We start from the raw sequence: 10,523 nt of genomic DNA, 5'->3' as shown, positions 1-10,523 counted from the left end.
AACCCCTCCAGTCCTGGCAATGTCCTGGTAAATCTTTATTAAACCCTCTCTAATAGTATTCTTCCTATTACAGGGCCACCAGAACTGTACTCAGTACTCTCCAAGTGGCCTCACCGACATCCTGTAGAACCTCAACATGATGTCCCAACCCCGATACTCAATGGGGTGAACAGTGAAGGCAAGTGTGCTAAACACCTTCTTAACCACCCTGTCTCCCAGTGATGCAGCTATGCACCTGAATCCTCCCATGTCTCTGTTCTCCAACAAGACTCAAGGCCCTACCACTACCTGTATAGGTCCACCCTTCCTTGTTTCAGCAAAATGCAACCCTTTGCTTTTATTCATACCTCTCTCATACATATACACATGCATACACCCCCCAACACTCTCACAGGCTTATACTCTTTACCAAGCATGCACACAAACTCACATGCACACACACAAATAACTCTGAATTTGAATTGGCAGAATTATGTTTGCAGACACATTCTACTTTGCTCAAAAAGTGCGGAAACTGCAGGCAGTCAATCCATGTAATATTTTATAAATTCCTACTTTGGAAATAGAACCAGTCTGATCCAAACCAACTTTGTTACATCTTCAGATCCCCCTGCAAAAAGGCAGAGAAAAAGTAGCTGCTTTTTAAACAGCTCAAGGTCAAAGTACATACACTCCACCACCCCCCCCCAAGTTCTTTACTATTGGTTAGCACCCAGTCGTCCCTTTGTAATTGGATCCTTGGTACAGCTGTAACCCAGAGGATGTGTTGCCTCACTCAGCAATTTCAATCCATTCTCTGTCTCCAGTAAGTTTCTCCCCTCTCATTTGCCGAGCGAGGAGGGGTGGGGCAGTGTAGAGTCAACCACACTGCTGTGGACCTGGAGTCATGTGTAGGCCAGACCGGGTAAAGGATGCAACTTGGCCATCACAGTTTCAATTCCCCTCCAGGTGAACTCGCTGGTGCCTCCGCAGGCCGGAGGAGCAGGTGTAAGCCTTCTTGCACTGACAGCAGGTGAACGGCCTCTCCCCTGTGTGGACCCGCCGGTGGGTCAGCAGGATGGAGACCTGGGTAAAGCACTTCCCGCACTCTGGGCAGCTGAAGGGCCTCTCCCCCCATGTGAACCCGTTGGTGGGTCAGCAGGGCAGAGGAATTGCTGAAGGCCTTCCCGCACTCGGGGCAGGGGAACGGCCTCTCCCCGGTGTGGCTGCGCCGATGAGAGTCCAGGGTAGATGGGAAACAGAAGCTTTTCCCGCAGTCATCACACTTCCATCGTTTCTCCAAAAGGTGGGATTTCTCCGGTTTATCCATGACTAAAGTTTCAGTTACACACAAACACGCATACAGCCCCTCCCTGCCGTCAATTCCTCTTCCCAGGCCGTATACCTGTTTCAGGCTCCACACTCAGTGCACTGCAACAGTAGGGTCTCTCATCCAGTCCCACTGACGCTGAAAACATACGCAAACAGGAACCAAAAAGCTTTGCTCCTTCTCACAGAATCAGAGTTGAAAACCGTTGCGGTCCCGATGGATTGAGAGACTGTCAGACATTGACATCAAAGTGAGGACTGCAGACACTGGAGAGTCAGAGTCTAAAAGTGTGGCGCTGGAAAATCACAGCAGGTCAGGCAGCATCTGAGGAGCAGGAGAGTCAATGTTTTGGGCATAAGACCTTCATCTGTTGATTTTGAATCTTCCAACTTCAGATCTTCAAATACTCTGTAAAAAGGGATTACAAAGATTATCACTATCAGTGTAGGGTAGAAATTCTGAACAAGCAATTCTACTTTCTGCAGAATATTCTGTTCTTTAGTTGTTCCAAAAAATTGAAAGCATCATCCCACTCTCTCTCCCCCTCTGTTCTCACTCCGCTCTAACTAATTCCCCTGAAGGTGCTGATTCAGGATCTTACAGGGGCAGAAAACCAAAAACATCAAGACTGACATCTCTCTGAATTTTGGATACCTCCACCTGAAAGTTAATATCTTTCACAACACTGGGATCCTGCTGAGAGTGAGCAGGTCTGATTTTGGGAAGCAAAAAAAAGTGTCAATTCAGCTACAATGCAGCTTCTTGAGGAAGGACAAGACACAAAATGGTTAATGACCCCGAGAAGGTGGGAGCAAAATGAGACACCAAGGCAATACCACAAATACACTTCAGTCAAACTCTTCTGCTTCCAGTCAGGGCAAAACATGCCCTGAAACTCCAGCCTTCACAACCACACTTCTGCTTTCACCGAAGACAATTAGAGTCACACAGCACGAAAACAGACCCTTTGGCCCAATCTGCCTGAGCTGACCAGATATCCTAAATTAATCTAGTCACATTTGCCATCACTTGGCCCCTATATGGGCCGGGTGATGACAGCTGGGACTAAATTGAGTTGGCTATCTGGTCTGCAAGGACGAGTTGGATCGAAGGGTCTGTTTCCGTGCTGTACATCTCTATGACGCCAGTCGCATTTACCATCACTTCGCCCTGACCCATCTGAACCCTTTGTATTCATACACCTATCCAGATGCCTTTTAACTCCAGGAATTGTACCAGCCCCCACCACTTCCTCTGACAGCTCATTCCATAAACGCACCACCCTCTTCATGAAAAAGTTGCCCGAGGTCTCTTTTACATCTCCCCACTGCCCTCACCCTGAATCTATGACCCTCCAGTTCGGGACTCTCCCATCCTCATGATTTTATAAAAGTCTCAGACTCTGGCGTGATGGGGAAAGCAGCTCCACCCCATCCTTCTGTCCCTCCTCTCCCGGGTAATTAAGAGACATACCTGAGTTTGCAGAGTCTGCTGCCTCCTTGGATTCACTCCAGTTGGCACAAGTGAACATATTCCCCTCCCCCACCATCCCCCCACTCACCACGCACCTCCCCCCTCCCATCCCCCACACACACACACACACCACACGATGAAGAATTGCCCAGAGGGAGGGAGTCTCATGCAAACTGACAGGGCCACTACCACGTTGTGATGCCTTCAATGGGTCAGGGGTGGGGTAGGGAATGGGAAAAGGGGCGAGAGGAAGGGGTGCGCGGCCGGCCGGCTGGCTAGCCTGCACTGCCCTGCACAGTTTGCAGGAATTCCTTCCCTTCACAGAATCCCCACAGTGTGGAAGCAGGCCACTCGGCCCGACGAGTCCACACTGACCCTCCGAAGGGTAACCCACCCACATCCATTCCCCTTCACCTGTTGCTCTACTCCCTGACTATCACACCTAACCTGCACATCCCTGGGCACTATGGGTAAGTTAGCATAGCAATTCCCCCCCTAACCTGGACAAAGGTAAAAATCGCAACACCACGTTATAGTCCAACAGGTTTATTTAGAAGCACTAGCTTTTGGAGCACTGTTCCTTCATCAAGTGGTTGTGGTGAATAAAATAATAAGACACAGAATTTATGGAAAAACATGACAGTGACCTGCTACTGAAATGATCCATTGAACAAACCTGGATTGTTAAGGCTTTCATCTTTACAAATGGGTTGCAGGTTAGCAGTGCCAACCCTTTACCTTTACCAAGCTTCCCAGAGACAACACCCTCAATATACAGAATCTAATCCTTGCCATCCTAAAGTCATGTCTCTGTAAGGAGTCTCAGACCATAATTATTCACTTCAATGTGTGCAGTTAATTCATTCACTTTTGTTACAATGCAGCACACATTCAGACTCACCGTTTCAGTTTTTGTGATCTTTAGAATCCAGTTTTGATTGCTGGTACATTTACTCTCCTTGTCCCTTTCTCTAATATTCATTTCCCACATCACCTCACTGCTCACCGGCCTTGATTTGGATTGGCCATGCTAAGTTGCCTATAATGATGACGGATGTGCAGGTTAGGTGGGTTAGCCGTGGGAAATGCAGGGTTACAGTTACATTGTAATAGAAGCAGGAGAAGGCCATTTGGCCCATCCAACCTGCTCCGCCATTCATTAAGATCATGGCTAATCTATTCATCATCTGAGATCCTCCTCCTTGCATTGTCCCAACTACCTTTAATTCCCCTACCATGCAAAAACCTATCCAACTGTGTCTTGAATATACTTAATGAAGCTGCCTCCACTGCTTCCAGGGGCAGAGAATTCCATAGATTCACTACACTCCAGGAAAAGCAGTTCCTCCTCATCCCTGTCCTAAATTTACTCCTCCTAATCTTGAGCCTGGTTTCATTCACCAGCAGAAATGACTCAATAGGTAGAGCTTCATCCTCACAGTGCAATGAATTCCCACTTTGCACCAAAACCTCGGATTTACTCACTCACACTCAGTTGCTGTCTCACAAATGCAAGATTTCATTGTAACTTCTTCTGCTCCCATTAAGGGCAAACATCTTTGAAAGCTCCTCTTAAACTCCAACCTTCACAATCACCCTTCTGCTCTCCCCGAAGATGATTAGAGTCATACAGCACAGAATCAGACCCTTTGTCCATCCACACATCATTCCTGATGAAGTGCTCGGGACCGAAATGTCAACTCTCAAGGTCCTCAGATGTTGCCTGACCTACTGCCTTTTTCTAGCACCACACGTTGCCTCTAATCTCCAGCATCTGCAGTTCTCACTTTCTCCACATCCCAAAGTATCACCATTTAAACAATACACTGTCTTTCTGCTTTTTTATCATAGCAAAGGCTATAACTTCACATTGAGATACTGCATTTGCCACGTGTTTGTAAATTGTGGTCTTCTCTACTTCGGGGAGACTGAGCGTAAACTTGGGGAACGGATTGGTGAGCATCACAGCTGGGTCCGAGAGGCTGACCAGACCTCCCAGTCACCACTCATTTTAATTCCCCTTCCCACTCCCTTTCTGACAAGAACATCTTAGCCTTCCTCTATTGCCACAATGAAGCAAACTGCAAATTGGGGGAACAACATCCCATCTTCCGCCCGGGCAGCCTACAGGACCCAACATCAAGTTCTCCAATTTCAAATAACCTCCCTTTCCATCCCCCGACTCCCTTCTCAGCCCCGTGCCCCTCACTCCCACTCCTTCCTGCAACCAACCTGATTTCTTCCACCCAATGATTAATCAGGCCGGACCCTCTCCCTATCTTCACCTATCCCCACGTTGGGCCCCAGCACCTATCCCCAGTCCTGAAGAAGGGTTACACCCAAAACGTCAACTTCTCCACTTCCTGATGCTGCCTGGTTTGCTGTGTCCTTCCAGCCTCCTGCCTGTCTATTTTGCCAATTGAGACACAGACCTGGACCACGTTTCCAGAGTCTGTATCACTCCCTTTCCTTTCAGTTGGTGTAAGTCAACAAATTGAACTCCGGAAAAAAGTAGAAATGGCAAAGGGGGCGAGAAAAGAGAGTGCGGTACTCACAGATCTGAGACAGAGGAAGGAATTTGCGGTCTGAGTGAAGCTCAATGTTGATTCAGAAAGAGAGGAGCAGAAGGAGCAGCTTCAGAAACTCATGGTCCAACTTCCGCATTCAGACAATGGGGTGGCTCTGATTGGCAGGAGGACCAGTTTTTGTTTGGTCCTCCACGGTTCTCTATTGGACTATGAAAGGAAGGTCGCGCGCCTTTTTTTGCGGAATGCGACGAGCATGCCCAATATTTAGCTGACACCATTGGGCATGTGCACTGCGTTACTGACACCGGGAAACATGCGCAGTATGCTCACTCGGGGTGCTGGTGTTCCGGTCAGATTTTAATAGGACAAAAAAGGGGTCGAGCTACGATTTGTTTTATCGCTGTGATTCGACATTGTATTGTTTTTGCATTCTGTCTGGCTGCTCAACTTTTGTATGTCTTTTCCCCACGTTGGGGGGCGAGTCCAGAACTGGAGGGCATGGGTTTAGGGTGAGAGGGGCAAGATTTCTGAGGGGCAACCTTTTTGCACAGACGCTGGTGCGTGTCAGCCAGAGGGAGTGGTGGAGGCTAGTACAATGATAATATTTAAAATGCATCTGGATGGGGATATAAATAGGACAGATTCAGAGGGATAAGGAGCCAAATACTGGCAAATGGGTCACGAGATTAATTTAGGATATCCGGTCGGCATAGACCGAAGGGTATGTTTCTGTGCTCTGTGACGCTATTTCTAGATAGTTGGAACCAACTTCACAAGACTAGGACTAGGCCATTCACCCCTTACATTCAAGATCAGAGTGGTGTTGGAAATGACAGCAGGTCAGGCAGCATCCAAGGAGCAGGAACATTGACGTTTCAGACAAAAGTCTCGAATGCTGCCTGACCGGCTGTGTTTTTCCAGCACCACTCTAATCTTGACTCTAATCTCCTGCATCTGCAGTGCTCACTTTCGCCCATTCACCCCTTCCAGCCTGTCCTGAGCGGTGGCCTGACTGCGGTTATTTCAGAGAAAGAATCAGATAGATTTCAGCAGTTCTTTTAAAAAACTTGAACGCACTTTTCTGGCTTGAACGATGTTTCTGAAGATATTATTTTAGGTATTCTCAATTTTGAAGATCAGCCATTTCTCACCCCTCCCGAATCCCAGGTAGAGTCATCACCATCCATTATCTCCCCCTCTCTCTCTCTCTCTCTGTCCTTTGAAGGGTTTGATACAGAGGTCAAAGATGGTTCGAGGCTCGAGAAAGGACGGTGTGGTGGGGGCTGGGGAGAAAAGAGACCGAAAGGATGGGGGACAGAGAGAGAGAAAATGGACGGGGCGGCAGAGGGTGGGGGTAGAGAGAGACTAGGGGGTACAGAGAGACAGAGAATGAGTGGGGTTGGTAGAGAAATTGGGCGGGGGAGAGAGAGTGGGCGTGGCGGAGAAGTGGGAGATGGCACAGGGCAGGGTGATACTGGGCACACAGATACACAAGATGGTCACTGAGCCATCAGTTGGCCAACTTGACACACGAGATGGTCACTGGATCACAATATGGAGAGAAACAGCAGAGCAGATACAGACACTGCCTGGGGCCACCAGAATGTTAGCATAATGGACTCACAACCCAGGTGATTAGTTTAAGGCGGGTGGGGGAGAGAATATTCATGAGTAATGAACACTGCCCACCGAAGTGTCTGGGTCCAGCCAACACCTCTTATAGAAGTGCTAACAGCATGATACAGACTCAATACCAAATGCTAACAGCCAGGGCTGCAGGAATCCTCCTTCTCAGGGAGAGCAATTAGCGCCCATTACTACAACAATGGATTTCCATGCAGACATTGAAATGGACAATGTCTGCACTGAAACTGACAACGACTGTGTGGAAATTAACAAAGGTTGTGCTGGAACTGACAATGATTGTATCAGCTATCAACGATTCTGCAAGGATTACCATAAACAAATCATGTTACAAAGACAATAATCTCATCCCTGACCGATTGTATCACAAAATGTATAAAAGTTTCTTGACGTGTGCTTCGGGTCGAGAGAAGTCTCGCAGCTGACACTGTGCTGTTGGTGTCTTTCTCTCCCCGGAGCCCCGGTATTTCCTTGTGCAATAAACTCTGTCATTGAACCCGAATTCTGACTCCGAGCCTGGTGTATTTCAGGGGAGAGAGAATGGGGCGGGTGGCAGATGGTGGGGGGAGGGGAGAGAGAGAGAGAGAGAATGGATGGTCGGGGCTGGAAGAATGGACATGGGACAGAGGGTGGGGTGAGAGAGAATAGATGGGTGTAGAAGGTGGGGAGACGGACTGGACAGGGCCTGAGGAATGAAACGACAGGGTTACAGAGGGTGGCGTGAGAGAGAATGGACAGGGTGTTTGGAGTATAGAGGGAGAACGGGCAAGAACCTGGGGATGGAGAGAGAATGGACAAGGGGCGCTGTGGTTGGCGGTGGAATGGACAGTGGGAGCTGTGGGTGGTGGGAGGAAAGAACGGGGGTGCTGTGAGTGGTGAGGGAGAATGGATAGGGGGCGCTGGAGTGCCGGGGTAGAAATGGACAGGGAGCGCTGGAGTGGCGGGGGCTAATGGACAGGGGGCGCTGTGTGTGGCCAAGATCAAAAAGGTTGATGACAGTCAACACTTATCAGATGGTTTCCCGAACAGAAAAACTTGCACTGGAGACTCCCAGAAGAGGGGTGTTTCATCTGTATTCCTTCAATTAGTTTTGAAATATTGTTGTGTATCTGAATTGTTCAGGGATACCTGGGACAGAGAGAGATGGCTTTGGTTGTTGGAGGTCAGTCATCTCAGTTCCAGGACGTCTCTGCAGGAATTCATAGGGTCGTGTCTTCTTCGGCTCAACCATCTTCATCAGTGACCTTCCTCCATCATAACGTCAGAGGTGGAGATATTCGCCAATAATTGCACAATGTTCGGCACGATTCACAACTCCTCACAAACTGAAGCAGTTCAGTTTGAAATGCAACAAGATCTTAACAATATCCAATGGGCTCAGGAGTGGCAAGTAACATGTATGCCATGCCAATGACAAACAATGACTCATCCCCAAAAGAGATAATCTGACCACTGCCCCGTGATATTCAACAGTGTTACTGTCACTAAACACCCCACTATCAACATCCTTGGGGTTTACCATTGACCAGAAACTCAACTAGACTAATCACAGACACAATGGCAACAAGAGCAGGCAACAGGTCAGGGATACTATGGAGAGTAACTCGCCTCCTGACTCCCCAAACTCTGTCCATCTTCTACAAGGCACAAGTCAGCAGTGTAATGGAATACTCTCCCACCAGCTTGGATGGGTGCAGCTTCAACAACATTCAAAAAGCTTGATACCATCCAGGACAAAGTCGCCTGCTTGATTGGCACCATCTCCACATACATCCATTCCCTCTGTCCCACTGTTCAGAAGCAGGAATGTGGACGATCTACAAGATGCAACACAGAAATTCTCCAAATATCCTTAGAAAATACCTTCCAAACCAACAACCATTTCCATCTACAAGGACCAAGGCAACAGATGCTTGGGAACATAACCTCTTGCAAGTACCCCTCCAATCCACTCACCGTCTTGACTTGGAAACACATTGCTGTTCCTTCAGTGTTGCTGGGTCTAAATCCTGGAATTCTCTCCCTCAGGACATTGTGGGTCACCGTACAGCGTGTGGACCACAGAAGGTCACCATCACCTTCTCAAGGGGAACTAAATGCTGGCCAGCCAGCGAAGCCCATGTAACACGAATAACTTTTAATAAATGATTGAAAGGGAGGGTTGGAACCTGCAAACTAAACAAAAATCAACGTTCAGGTGGAACAGACGTCGCGCTTTGATTCGGTCCTTATTTGAGGACAGATAAAGAGCGATATACTGACACAGAACTGGAAATAGAGAGTTAAACACCTGTAGTGTTTCACTCAGTCTATCAATTGAAAATCGATTCAAGATTAGCTCTTGACATATACGTCCCCAATACATGGAAAAGGACGGTTAAGAAGGTTTATGGGACTCTTGCAGTCATCGCTTTAATGGCTGATGTAATACCCACAATCCCACGCGTTCCAGACACCGCTCTATTGGCCGTGAGCAGTGTTCATAGTGCGCATGTGTGAGATTGTAATGGGACCCCGCCCCTCGTCGTTCTGATGGACGGGGAGACCAATCTTTGGGAAACCCTCTAGGACCGGAAGGGGCCTGGTCCTCCTGCCAATCAGAACCTCCGCCACTGTCTGAATGCGGAAGGTCGACCATGAGCTTCTGAAGTTGCTGTTGCTCCTCTCTCTCTGAATGAAGATTGAGCTTCAGTCCAGACTGTAACTTCCTTCCTCTGTTTAACATCTGGGAGGACCGCACTCTCTTTTCTCGCCCTCTTTCCCATTTCTTTTCTCATCCTTGGGTTCAGCTGTTGGTTTGTAGGAGCTGAGGGGAAAAAGAAAGTCAATCGAGGTGAAGGGACAGACTCTGGAAAAGGTTGGTCTAGATCTGTGCCTGTTAATGTTTGACAGGCTTTGTTTCCTGAACTTGAGACATTTACTTGTCTGGCAAAAAGGGATGGTGTCTTGATCCATGTTGGGGATGGAAGTGGATTATGCTGTGGGTGACTTGCTCGTAGTAGTCCAATAAGTATTAGATAAGTAATCATGACACACAAACCTTGGGTTATTGACTGTTTATTCGGAGCTCACGGGGAGAGCCAAGTCGACCTCATGGTCACAAGTCACTCTGACGAGAAACAGAGAGTTGTGTGATTATATAGGTTACAATCATTTAACAATTAGCAAACTGTTAATTGCAGGAAATTGAGCAAACTGAGGCACTTTACCCAGTCACGTAGTGTCTGGATAGTGTTGGTTTGTAGCTGATGTGTACAATAGGTCCTTACAAAGAGAAGGATACACCCATGCAAGAAAAGAATGTTTGTCAGGTAACAGTACAGCTGCAAGACCGAGTGTCTCTGTTGAGTCTGGGAATGAAGGGTAGTTGGGACAATGCAGGGAAGAGGAGCTCAGACAATGGATACATCAGCCATGATCTTAATGTAGGCTGGAAGGGCCAAATGGCCTACTCCTGCTTCTATTACTATGAAACTATAACCCCGCATTTCCCATGGCTAACCCACCTAACCTGCACATCCCTGGGCACTGTGGCCAATTTAGCATGGCCAATCCAAATCAAGGCCGGT

General features: G+C 48.0%; 1 long non-coding RNA gene across 1 annotated transcript; it reads right to left on the bottom strand.

The window, feature by feature from the left end:
• Positions 1-523: 523 nt before the first annotated feature.
• Positions 524-5,399, bottom strand: LOC140460901 (uncharacterized). The gene is made up of 2 exons (XR_011954387.1): positions 5,338-5,399; positions 524-1,717 (listed from the first exon to the last, which is right to left on the bottom strand). It is a non-coding gene; the product is annotated as an uncharacterized lncRNA (long non-coding RNA).
• Positions 5,400-10,523: the final 5,124 nt, after the last annotated feature.

This window comes from Chiloscyllium punctatum, chromosome 36 (assembly GCF_047496795.1).
Source record: "Chiloscyllium punctatum isolate Juve2018m chromosome 36, sChiPun1.3, whole genome shotgun sequence".
Classification (NCBI taxonomy): domain Eukaryota; kingdom Metazoa; phylum Chordata; class Chondrichthyes; order Orectolobiformes; family Hemiscylliidae; genus Chiloscyllium; species Chiloscyllium punctatum.
The sequence above is the reverse complement of the archived record's forward strand: the minus strand, read 5'-3'. Positions and strand labels throughout refer to the sequence as shown.